This window comes from Triplophysa dalaica, chromosome 23, assembly GCF_015846415.1.
Source record: "Triplophysa dalaica isolate WHDGS20190420 chromosome 23, ASM1584641v1, whole genome shotgun sequence".
Taxonomy (NCBI): domain Eukaryota; kingdom Metazoa; phylum Chordata; class Actinopteri; order Cypriniformes; family Nemacheilidae; genus Triplophysa; species Triplophysa dalaica.
In genome coordinates this window covers 1,112,804-1,122,989 of record NC_079564.1, presented here as the reverse complement: position 1 = coordinate 1,122,989, position 10,186 = coordinate 1,112,804, and positions in this window count along the sequence as shown.

Genomic DNA, 10,186 nt, shown 5'->3' with positions numbered 1-10,186 from the left:
GAACTGAATTCACGCGCGCGTGCGCGCTATAAGTAAGTTACTCATGTCCAGTTTAAGGATAATCTTTGTAACTGAAAATCACACTTAGGTCAAAACCTACAGTTGTTGGTGTAGTCTTAATCTGCAGACATCGTTGAATGTGGACACATCGAAGTCAATTTGAAATGTTTAAGTGAAAAGACGAAATATTATAGTAACAGAAGTTAAAAAGTAATTTAAACGCATGCATCATTCATCATCCCAGTTGATGTGGTATTATAATGTTATGCATTTATCCATGCGTGACCTCTGTTTTTAACTTGTTTTTCAACACATTACATACGTGACAAGCACTAAGCCGAAATAACTTATTTATTTATTTATATGAAAATGTTTCTAACCTGAGAAACTACATGATGGAATAAGAAAGGACGTGATGTACATACTTACTATCAGTGATACCTGCTGGGGTCGTTTTACCCCACAGACTAGGTTTAATAAATAATTATGGAAAAAATATGGTCCATAAAATGTAATCCCTTAATACAGTTTGTATTCTTATGTCAAATATAACTCAGATTTTCTGCAAAACGTCAAGCTTTAAAACACTTTTCCATTAACCAATGAAAATTGGTTGTATTTGTCTATTGGCATAGTTGTAATTAGGCTAAATTACATTTTAAAATACTTTTAATCAGACTACAGGTAATTCAAAAACGTACAGTGAAACGTTGAACTATCAGGTTAGTCTTTCCATGTAGCACCAACTTGTGCCAATGCCATGCTTGCATATGAGTACATATTACTACATTTATTTATGTATTGAACATGCATTTTATGTAGCAGCCGTACCTGCCACAGAATGAGTGGTGCTCGAGCTAAAGATAACTGCCCATGTGGTTGGACTTTAAAGTAACAACCTCGTTTTAAAAAGTTAATTTATGTTATAATGATATGTAACGTAACAATTTGACCCCTTTTTACTGGATCATATGGTACAAAAATATGTTGTATTACTTTTTTCTTCTATTTAGAGATGCCGGGAAACACACAGAAATTGTGCCCCGGGTGCAACACCCTGATAAGTGTTGCATTCAAGACATGCCCACTCTGCAAACAACTCCAGCCGTACAAAACAAAAGTTGCAAAAAAGAGATGCAACTTTCAAAATAAGAAGGCTGAATGGAAGAAGTCAATCGAGAAAAACAACAACAGGACAGTTGTACTTAATAGCTGCCATGTAATGGTAAGTTTAGGTCAGGGATAAGCATACAAATAGGCCGATTCATGGGGTCAACTCAGTAAACGTAGTAAAGTTAAACGGTCAATTGTCATGTTTCCATGCAGCTGTCAAGTAAACTTTTATGAAATGTGAAAAAAAAAGAAAATATGAATCACATGTGTTTCCATCAACTGGTTTTGAGTGAATAAATTCCTGCAACGGGATCCTTCCGCCATGAGGCCGTCCCGTTCCCCCCCCGGGAAAAATACATTGATGAAAACATGGCTGATGAAGCAGAAATAAATATGTTAGTGATAGCATTTTGATGAATATTTAGTTACAAACCAGTAGTAATTAATTTCTTGATATAAGTAGACATGGGCTGGTATGAGATTTTGGTGCTATAATAACCTTGCTCAATGAATACCACGGTTTCACGGTATTGCTATTACAACACTAAAATGTGTTACCTTCAAATGTATGCATATACATAGAGACTGGACACAATTCATTTCAGTTTGAACCATAACTTGTGTGTCAGGTAAAAATAAAGCCTTAAAATTAAAATATTCTTAAAAAAAAATATATATATATATATATATTAGACATAAACATCAAACATTGAATTACATGATTAAACAATCTATTCTTATGCAAACACAGCTCTTACCTTAGAAACTGTATCACATAATTTTTTTTGTGGTTTTGAAACCTTAACTCTTTTAAACCTTGGTATACCTTGAAACCGGTATGCGGCCCATGCCTACGTATAAGTGGCACATTTTAAGAGTTTTTTTTCCAATGACCATAAAAATGAAATGAAATTAATATTTTAGTCAAATTATTTCATTCTATGCATGTTTTTTTAATTTAAAGTTTTTATTTCAGCTTGACAAACTTGCTGCCCTTGATTTCTTCCCCATACTACTTTTGGGAAAGAAATTAAAGGGAAAGTTGGTGGCCGATGCCATCCTTGGAGGGGATTACGTTTTGGATCCCGATTTGTTTCAGAGGGTTAAATTGATGTATGAAGCAGTGCTAAAGAGTACGTTTTTTTTACTAATATTAAGGTCTGTAATCTGGAAACACTGATAATCCACATGTTTCATTCTCTTTATTTTTCATATGGATGCAAAGGGTGAACCATTACATTTAGCCATAATAGGATAAAGCAGCATGTGGTGGCTCTATTGCAAAACAATACTATTGCCTGAAGTCAACAAAATAGATAAACAGTATTAGGCAGACTGTTTTGTGACAATAATTACAATTGATGGGAGAAGACATGTTTTAGGTCTATCAATTGCCCCTGATTTAAGTTAAGGGTAAAAAATGATCTACCTATTCCTGATAGGGGCAGTATACTGCACATGTAGTTTATGCTTTCTGGCTCATAGCCTTTGGTAAGAATTGATCTTCCTGTGGAAACAATGTTCTGAAGCTAGCGTTCTTTAAATTTTGGCCATGGGCCAGATCATTGATAGCTCAGGAGACCTGGATGTAATCTCGTTATTGTTTCATTTATGTATCCATTTAATCACAGATTTTGCTCCATTTCCTTAAAACAATCAGTTTGAGACAGAGAAGATATGAGGAACTCTATTGTAAACTTTTACCGTAGATAAAAAGAAAGATCTACTACATTTCCCTCTCCACAACAGCTTTGAACAGTCTTCTTCTCATAAATTAGTTAGGAAAATTTCAGCCTCCTTCACAAACACCAATGTTGTCTTGTGGGAGAAACAGAAAATGTAATATTAATTTAAGTATAAACTCTGCTTGACTATTTATCCTGTTGAGACTTCACCTTAAACACCTTTGGAGAAATTTGGTTCTAAAAAGTGATAGAAGCATGAGAATACATTTAATATTTTGGGGTTGGATACCTCCTCTTTATATACAACTAGTTGCAGCTTCTTTAGCATTATCCCCCTGTCATAATCATGAAAATTTAGAATGCTCTGATCAAAAGCTAAGTACAGTATTGCCTTGATGACTAGATCTCTTGACATATACCGTAGATCCTTAATGGCTCTTTTCAATCATAACATAACACAACACACATGTAATGTAGAAACCAATACTATTATAAAAACTAGCCTCTTACACTTGCATTCAGATCATCTTTGTGTTTTTAATAATTAGTCATATGCAAAGTTCTTAATTTTGATCTTTGTCTTGTCTGCAAGTTCATTGTCAAAGACAGAAGAAGGCCACAAGTAGCACAGAAACTACTGACCCTCCAGAAGCTACTGCCACCAGCCCTCCAGAAGCTGCTGCCACCAACCCCCCAGAAGCTGCTGCCACCAGCCCCCCAGAAGCTGCTGCACCAGCCCCCCAGAAGCTGCTGCCACCAACCCCCCAGAAGCCGCTCCCACCAGCCCCCCCAGAAGCTGCTGCCCCCATTCCCCCAGAAGCTGCTGCCACCAGCCCCCCAGAAGCCGCTCCCACCTGTCCCCCAGAAGCTGCTGCCACCAACCCCCCAGAAGCCGCTCCCACCAGTCCCCCAGAAGCTGCTGCCCCCATTCCCCCAGAAGCTGCTGCCACCAGCCCCCCAGAAGCCGCTCCCACCAGCCCCCAAGAAGCTACTGCCACCAGCCCTCCAGAAGCCACTGCCACCAGCCCCCCAGAAGCCACCAGCCCTCCAGAAGCCACTGCCACCAGCCCCCAAGAAGCCACCAGCCCTCCAGAAGCCACTGCCACCAGCCCCCAAGAAGCCACCAGCCCTCCAGAAGCCACTGCCACCAGCCCCCAAGAAGCACCAGCCCTCCAGAAGCCACTGCCACCAGCCCCCAAGAAGCCACCAGCCCTCAAGAAGCCACTGCCACCAGCCCCCAAGAAGCCACCAGCCCTCCAGAAGCCACTGCCACCAGCCCCCCAGAAGCTACCGGTATTGATATCACAGGCTCATCAGAAGCCACAAGACCCCAGGCCCAGAAGGCCAAAAATAGACCAAGAAATGAAGTACACTGTATGTCCTTAATACTCAGTAAAGTGTGTCTGAACTCTTGACATTCTTAAGAAGTAATAACTTACTGTATAATAAAGTGTGATGTCTTGATGCAGATCCAGTCCAACAGATGGAAGCCAGCAAGAAAAAGAAAAAGTGTTAAGTACATTTTCTGTATATACATTTGCATCAGTAGCTTTCCTGTAGCCCATTGGTAAGAGCTTTGCATTAACAGCTTTGGATAAAAGCGTCTTCCAAATGAATAAATGTAAATGTACATTAATATGATTTATTAACTACTCTTTGATTCTGCAGTCGCTGTTTGGTTTTATTTGTAGCAATATACTTATTTCAAAATAATATTGCCTATCTTTCAGATGAGTGTCCAGAATGCTGTAGGAGAGTGAGCCAAAACAACTTTGATTACTCCAAGGTTTTGAAAAAAAGAGTGAGAGAGGTTTGTCTTTCCAAAGCATTTTCACACAGTCTTGCATTATATCGATGTACTTGCAGTCATAGACTACTTAAAAAATCTGCTTAAAATCCTTCCAACCATCTCATCTGCCCCAACACTGCTTAGCGTCAAATTGTAAAATTGATAACCAGACTAAAAATACAACATGAGATGAACCACTCTACCCAGTATTTTCAGATTGGATTAACTTCAGGTTTTTTCTTTGGTATAACAATTGTGATTCATAAACCAACAATGACAACAGGCAAAGAAAAACTATTATGTAAAAGATAAGGGTGAATAGTCCAGCTAAAGCATACACTGATCACCATAATGGTGACTTAATAAAATAAATTCACATTGAGCTAACATATTACTAACATAATAACATAGTGACATCACTATGATCATCCCATGACCTCATGTGTTGACTGTGTAGTTATGTTGCCGTTTATTTAATGCTAGTTATTCTAGGCCTTTGTTGTTGTCTGACCAGTTGAAACCTACGATTACACACTGTTCTGTAAATTAACATACTTTGATTTTCCTTCATAGCCTTCATACCTTTTGCAAGTATTGACATGAACCTTTAAAACATTCTTACATTTAATTAATAATGGTCTTAAAATTGTCTTAAATATCTTTAATTTTACTTGTTGAAACTTGCAGAAGCCCTGAAAATGTTAGAGCATAGATAAAAAAGGATAACACTCTGGACATGCTGAATGTGAAGTTAACATGAATTGAAACTGAATCACTTTGAATTCTTTGTATTTAATAAAAACGCATTTGGCCCCAACAATGTATTCATGTGATTGTTACTGAGCTGGATCATGACATCATTGTTTTCTTCAAAGCTGCTGTTTTGACAGATGAACTAAGTAAAAACTAATCAATAAAGACTGAACTTAATAATGCTGGACATTGCCACCCGTTTTTCTAGAGCTGCTACACAATTTATATTGTAAATAAGCAGTATTTAAATAAAGGTTACATGATGACATAACATGATATGTTAGGACTTTACCACTGTACATTTTACCATCACAATTGCAAGATTTGTGCCATGACACACATGGCTGGATTTTGTGTTGTGGAAAGTTGTGTTGTGATCATGCTTGTTTTTTGTTTGTTCTATAGGGAACAGAGGAGGTCCTCATTTGTTGGGTTCCATGCAAGACCTGGTACGTGTACTAATCGACGGTTTATTACATACAGACCATATACAACAGTTTTAATATTTGGGTAACAGTAACAATGTCAATAGTTCACTGAAATGTTAAAATATTTTCAATTGTTATATTTCATAAAGTGATATAACAGTTTGCTTGCCTGACAGAGTCACTCAGCAAATGTAAATTTTTACTCAAAACGTTGTCTCTTACAGTGGGACCAAATGGAAGGACTCATGGGAGCCTTCTTCTTTTCTTGAAGAATGAATTAGAAATATGTAAATTAATTTAAAAATGGGGCTTGTTGTTCATTGCCTAAAATGTATATTCCTTCAGGAATAACCTAATAAAAATCAGTTTTGTATGCATCATTATTGGACATGGTATGTCACTTACAGTATGTCTTGAAAATTTAATGGTGCATGTGTTGCCTTTTAAACTTCCAAAATGTTGCTGTTCAATATGAAATTGAGTCCATGTGCAAGAGCAATTCAGCTGTCCTGCCTGCACCCCAGCAATGCTTACATATTGGTTGAAGGAAACATTACTGTTTAAAGTGTATTGCAAGGTATTCTAGAATCTACACATTCACACATGAATGGCAAAATACACAACTATGTATTGTACACCAAGTTACCTTTATCCATGTCAAATCTTAAATGTTAGTTCCATTTGTTCTTGTTTTTTTTAGATCTGAAAGTGGTCGGGATGTGAATACATTTCAGAATGTATAGTTATTTGAACACAAATTATTCTTTCCTTTTTCATATACCTATTTGATACAATTCTTACATCATGACATAATGATCATTTGTCAGTTACGATTTTTCGACAATGTAGGTTATTGGAATATGCATTTGTGTTGGGGCTTGGTTGGCAGCCAGAGAGAATTCCCACAAATCCTGCAAGAAGGTTTATGAGGAGCAACTGGAGTTGGCTGTCTGCAGGCACGTTGAGCAGAGAACATCACAATGCTGCTGGTTCCATCTTAGGGCAGGAAGTGGAGAAGTAGTTGGTATGCTATGTAGATGTGCAATCATACAGTATATAGTATTTGGATAAAAGACCAGAAGAAGCCATGGCAGTTGTAGTTCTATCTTTTGATCTATTATTCATTGGCGGTGCAATAATTATGCATTCAAAGCATCAAAAAGATTTAATATTGGCAAATAATTACATTAAATAGAAATACCTAAGAAAGACAAATGTTTCTTTTTACAAGAAACATGTTAATGGCTTCACATAAAATGGACAGGACTGAACAGTATAAACTGTATTATGGTGATAAAAATATCAGATAACAAATAATGATTCATACTAATAATAATAATTCTTCTCATCATTTTAGACTTCTAAAGCTATATAGATCCCCCTTGGGACCTGGAAACCCTGAATGCTCACCTTCACCTGGAAATGAGAGCATGGGCAGATGGTAAGAAAAGGATGAACATCATCTGACATTTGTGTCAATCCCTTTTTTTCAGGAGAAACTGACTATCCAATATTATTGTAAAAAGGAATCATGATATGATCACCATGTTATTCTGCAGAAGTAATCACAAATGAAATGCTTAACTATCACAATTTCACAAGCTCTCCATCCACATTTTAGTTCCTTTGTATGATATCGTGGAATTGGTTACATTGTAAAGAAACAATGCTATCACTAAAAAGATGTGAAAAAATACAAACAATTGTCCATGTGGCTATTTTTGACACAGAAGCAGGATAGTTTCTGATTGAAGGTCACACACATTCAGCAGTTGTTTGCTCGAACTTTCCATAAACATTTCAAAATATTTGAAATTTGCTTGTTTGTTGGACATTGTCTGCTGTATGGTGATTTTTCTTTCTGTTTTTCTATACAATTCCTCTACAGGTTTGGGTGACTTGACAAAGGATATGCAGTCAACTGTCTTCTCAATCGGTGGTACCACTCACTCAGTAGTCAACACAAACAGGCTGTAAATGCATACAGCAGTATAGCCGTTATGGAGGACATTGAGGACAACTCTCCGGTGCTGAAGATGTGCACAAAAAAGACTTTCCTTTCTATTAAACAGCCCTTTTTTTGAGGTGATTTACTCTAGATAGGGCTCATTACAAACCCAACTGTTTGAAAATAGTGCACTTTGATTTTTTATTTTTGAACTAAATCTACTAAGTGTTGTCACACATAGCTTACAGATAATCAAGGCCAAAGGTCCAGCACATATAGAATGGCAATTCTAAGCTTTTATTAAGATAAACTCAAAAATTGAAGAAGGAATTTGCAAACACTAATATTGGACTATTATTATTAATTTGGTTCAGCTTTTTTGTGACAACAAAGCTGTAGTTTCTCCAGACTGGCATCACTACATAGCAAGTTAATCATGCTAATTTCTTAAATAATCCTATTACAAAGCATAATTTGTTTTTCACACGCTTAAATTGTACAGATTTTAAGGGAAAATATTTTGTGTATTATTGTGTGTGTGTGTGTATGTATGTAAGCTATGATTGCAATAGAATGTGGAAATGTCTTCATTTGTCTTGATGCATACATGCTGTTTGTCGTTTAAGCATACTTGTTGATGAACCCCATCAAATGGAATTTAAATCATAGATGTATTTCTATAATGATTTCCATATCGCATCATCCAAGTGTACATCAATATAGACATAAATCAAATCCACTTTCACTGACATTCTGTAAAACTGTACAGAGAAATGTATTAATTTGTCTTTATGCATATGTTCACTGCTGTAATAAACACAATAATAATGGCATAAATGTCTGCTGTGTGAACTTCCTATGAAAATAATATAACATTTGTCTGACTTTAGACTACTGCAGATGCTTACAAGTTCATGACTCATGCATACACACCGAGTCTTGGGTGTGGTACATACATATGTTCACTACTTTAATAAACACATTGTTGATGGCATTGCCAATGAAGGGTGAGGTCGGGTTCCAAAGGTTTCACTAAAACAATGCCTGGTACCGGGCAGTCTCCATGAAATATTGAAATGAAATCTTGTAATAAGACCAAACAAAATACATTTTCGGAGTTTAAATGGCAAATGTTGAAAGTGAGACATTTTGAAATGTCATTCTAAATATGGGCTCATTTTGGATTTCATGAGAGGTACACATTCCAAAAAAGTTGGGACAGGTAGGAAAAAGATGCCGGAAAAGTGTACATATAAAGGAACAGCTAGAGGACCAATTTGCAACATGATTGGGTATAAAAAGAGCCTCTCAGAGTGGCAGTGTCTCTCAAAGGGCAAGATGGGCATAGGATCACTAATTCCCCAAATGCTGCGGCGAAAAATAGTGAAGCAAAATCAAAAAGGACTTTCTCAGGGAAAAATTGCAAAGAGTTTAAATTTATCATCATCAACAGTGCATAATATCATCCAAAGATTCAGAGAATCTGGAACAATCTCTGAGCGTAAAGGTCAAGGCCGGAAAACCATACTGGATGCCCATTATCTTCGGGCCCTTAGACGGCACTGCATCACATACAGGAATGCTACTGTAATGCAAATCACAACATGGGCTCAGGAATACTTGCAGACAACATTGTCTGTGAACACAATCCACCGTGCCATTCGCCGTTGCCGGCTAAGACTCTATAGGTCAAAAAAAAGTTATATCTAAACACGATTGTGAAGCGTAGGCGTTTTCTCTGGGCCAAGGCTCATTAAAAATGGACTGTGGCAAAGTGGAAAACTGTTCTGTGGTCAGACGAATCAAAACTTGAGTTTCTTTTTGGAAAACTGGGACGCTATGTCATCCGGACTAAAGATAACCCAAGTTGTTATCAGCACTCAGTTCAGAAACCTGCATTTCTGATGGTATGGGGTTGCATGAGTGTGGCATGGGCAGCTTACACATCCGGAAAGGCACCATCAATGCTGAAAGGTATATCCAAGTTCTAGAACAACATATGCTCCCATCCAGATGTCATCTCTTTCAGGGAAGACCTTGCATTTTCCAACATGACAATGCCAGACCACATAATGCATCAATTACAACATCATGGCTGCGTAGAAGAATCCAGTTACTGAAATGGCCTGCCTGAAGTCCAGATCTTCACCCATAGAAAAATTTGGTGCATCATAAAGAGGAAGATGCGACAAAGAAGACCTTAGACAGTAGAGCAACTAGAAGCTTGTATTAGACAAGAATGGTACAACATTCCTATTCCTAAACTTGAGCAACCTTCATCAACAATGTGTTTATTAAAGTAGTGAACATATGTATGTACCACACCCAAGACTCAGTGTGTATGCATGAGTCATGAACTTGTAAGCATCTGCAGTAGTCTAAAGTCAGACAAATGTTATATTATTTTCATAGGAAGTTCACACAGCAGACATTTATGGCATTATTATTGTGTTTATTACAGCAGTGAACA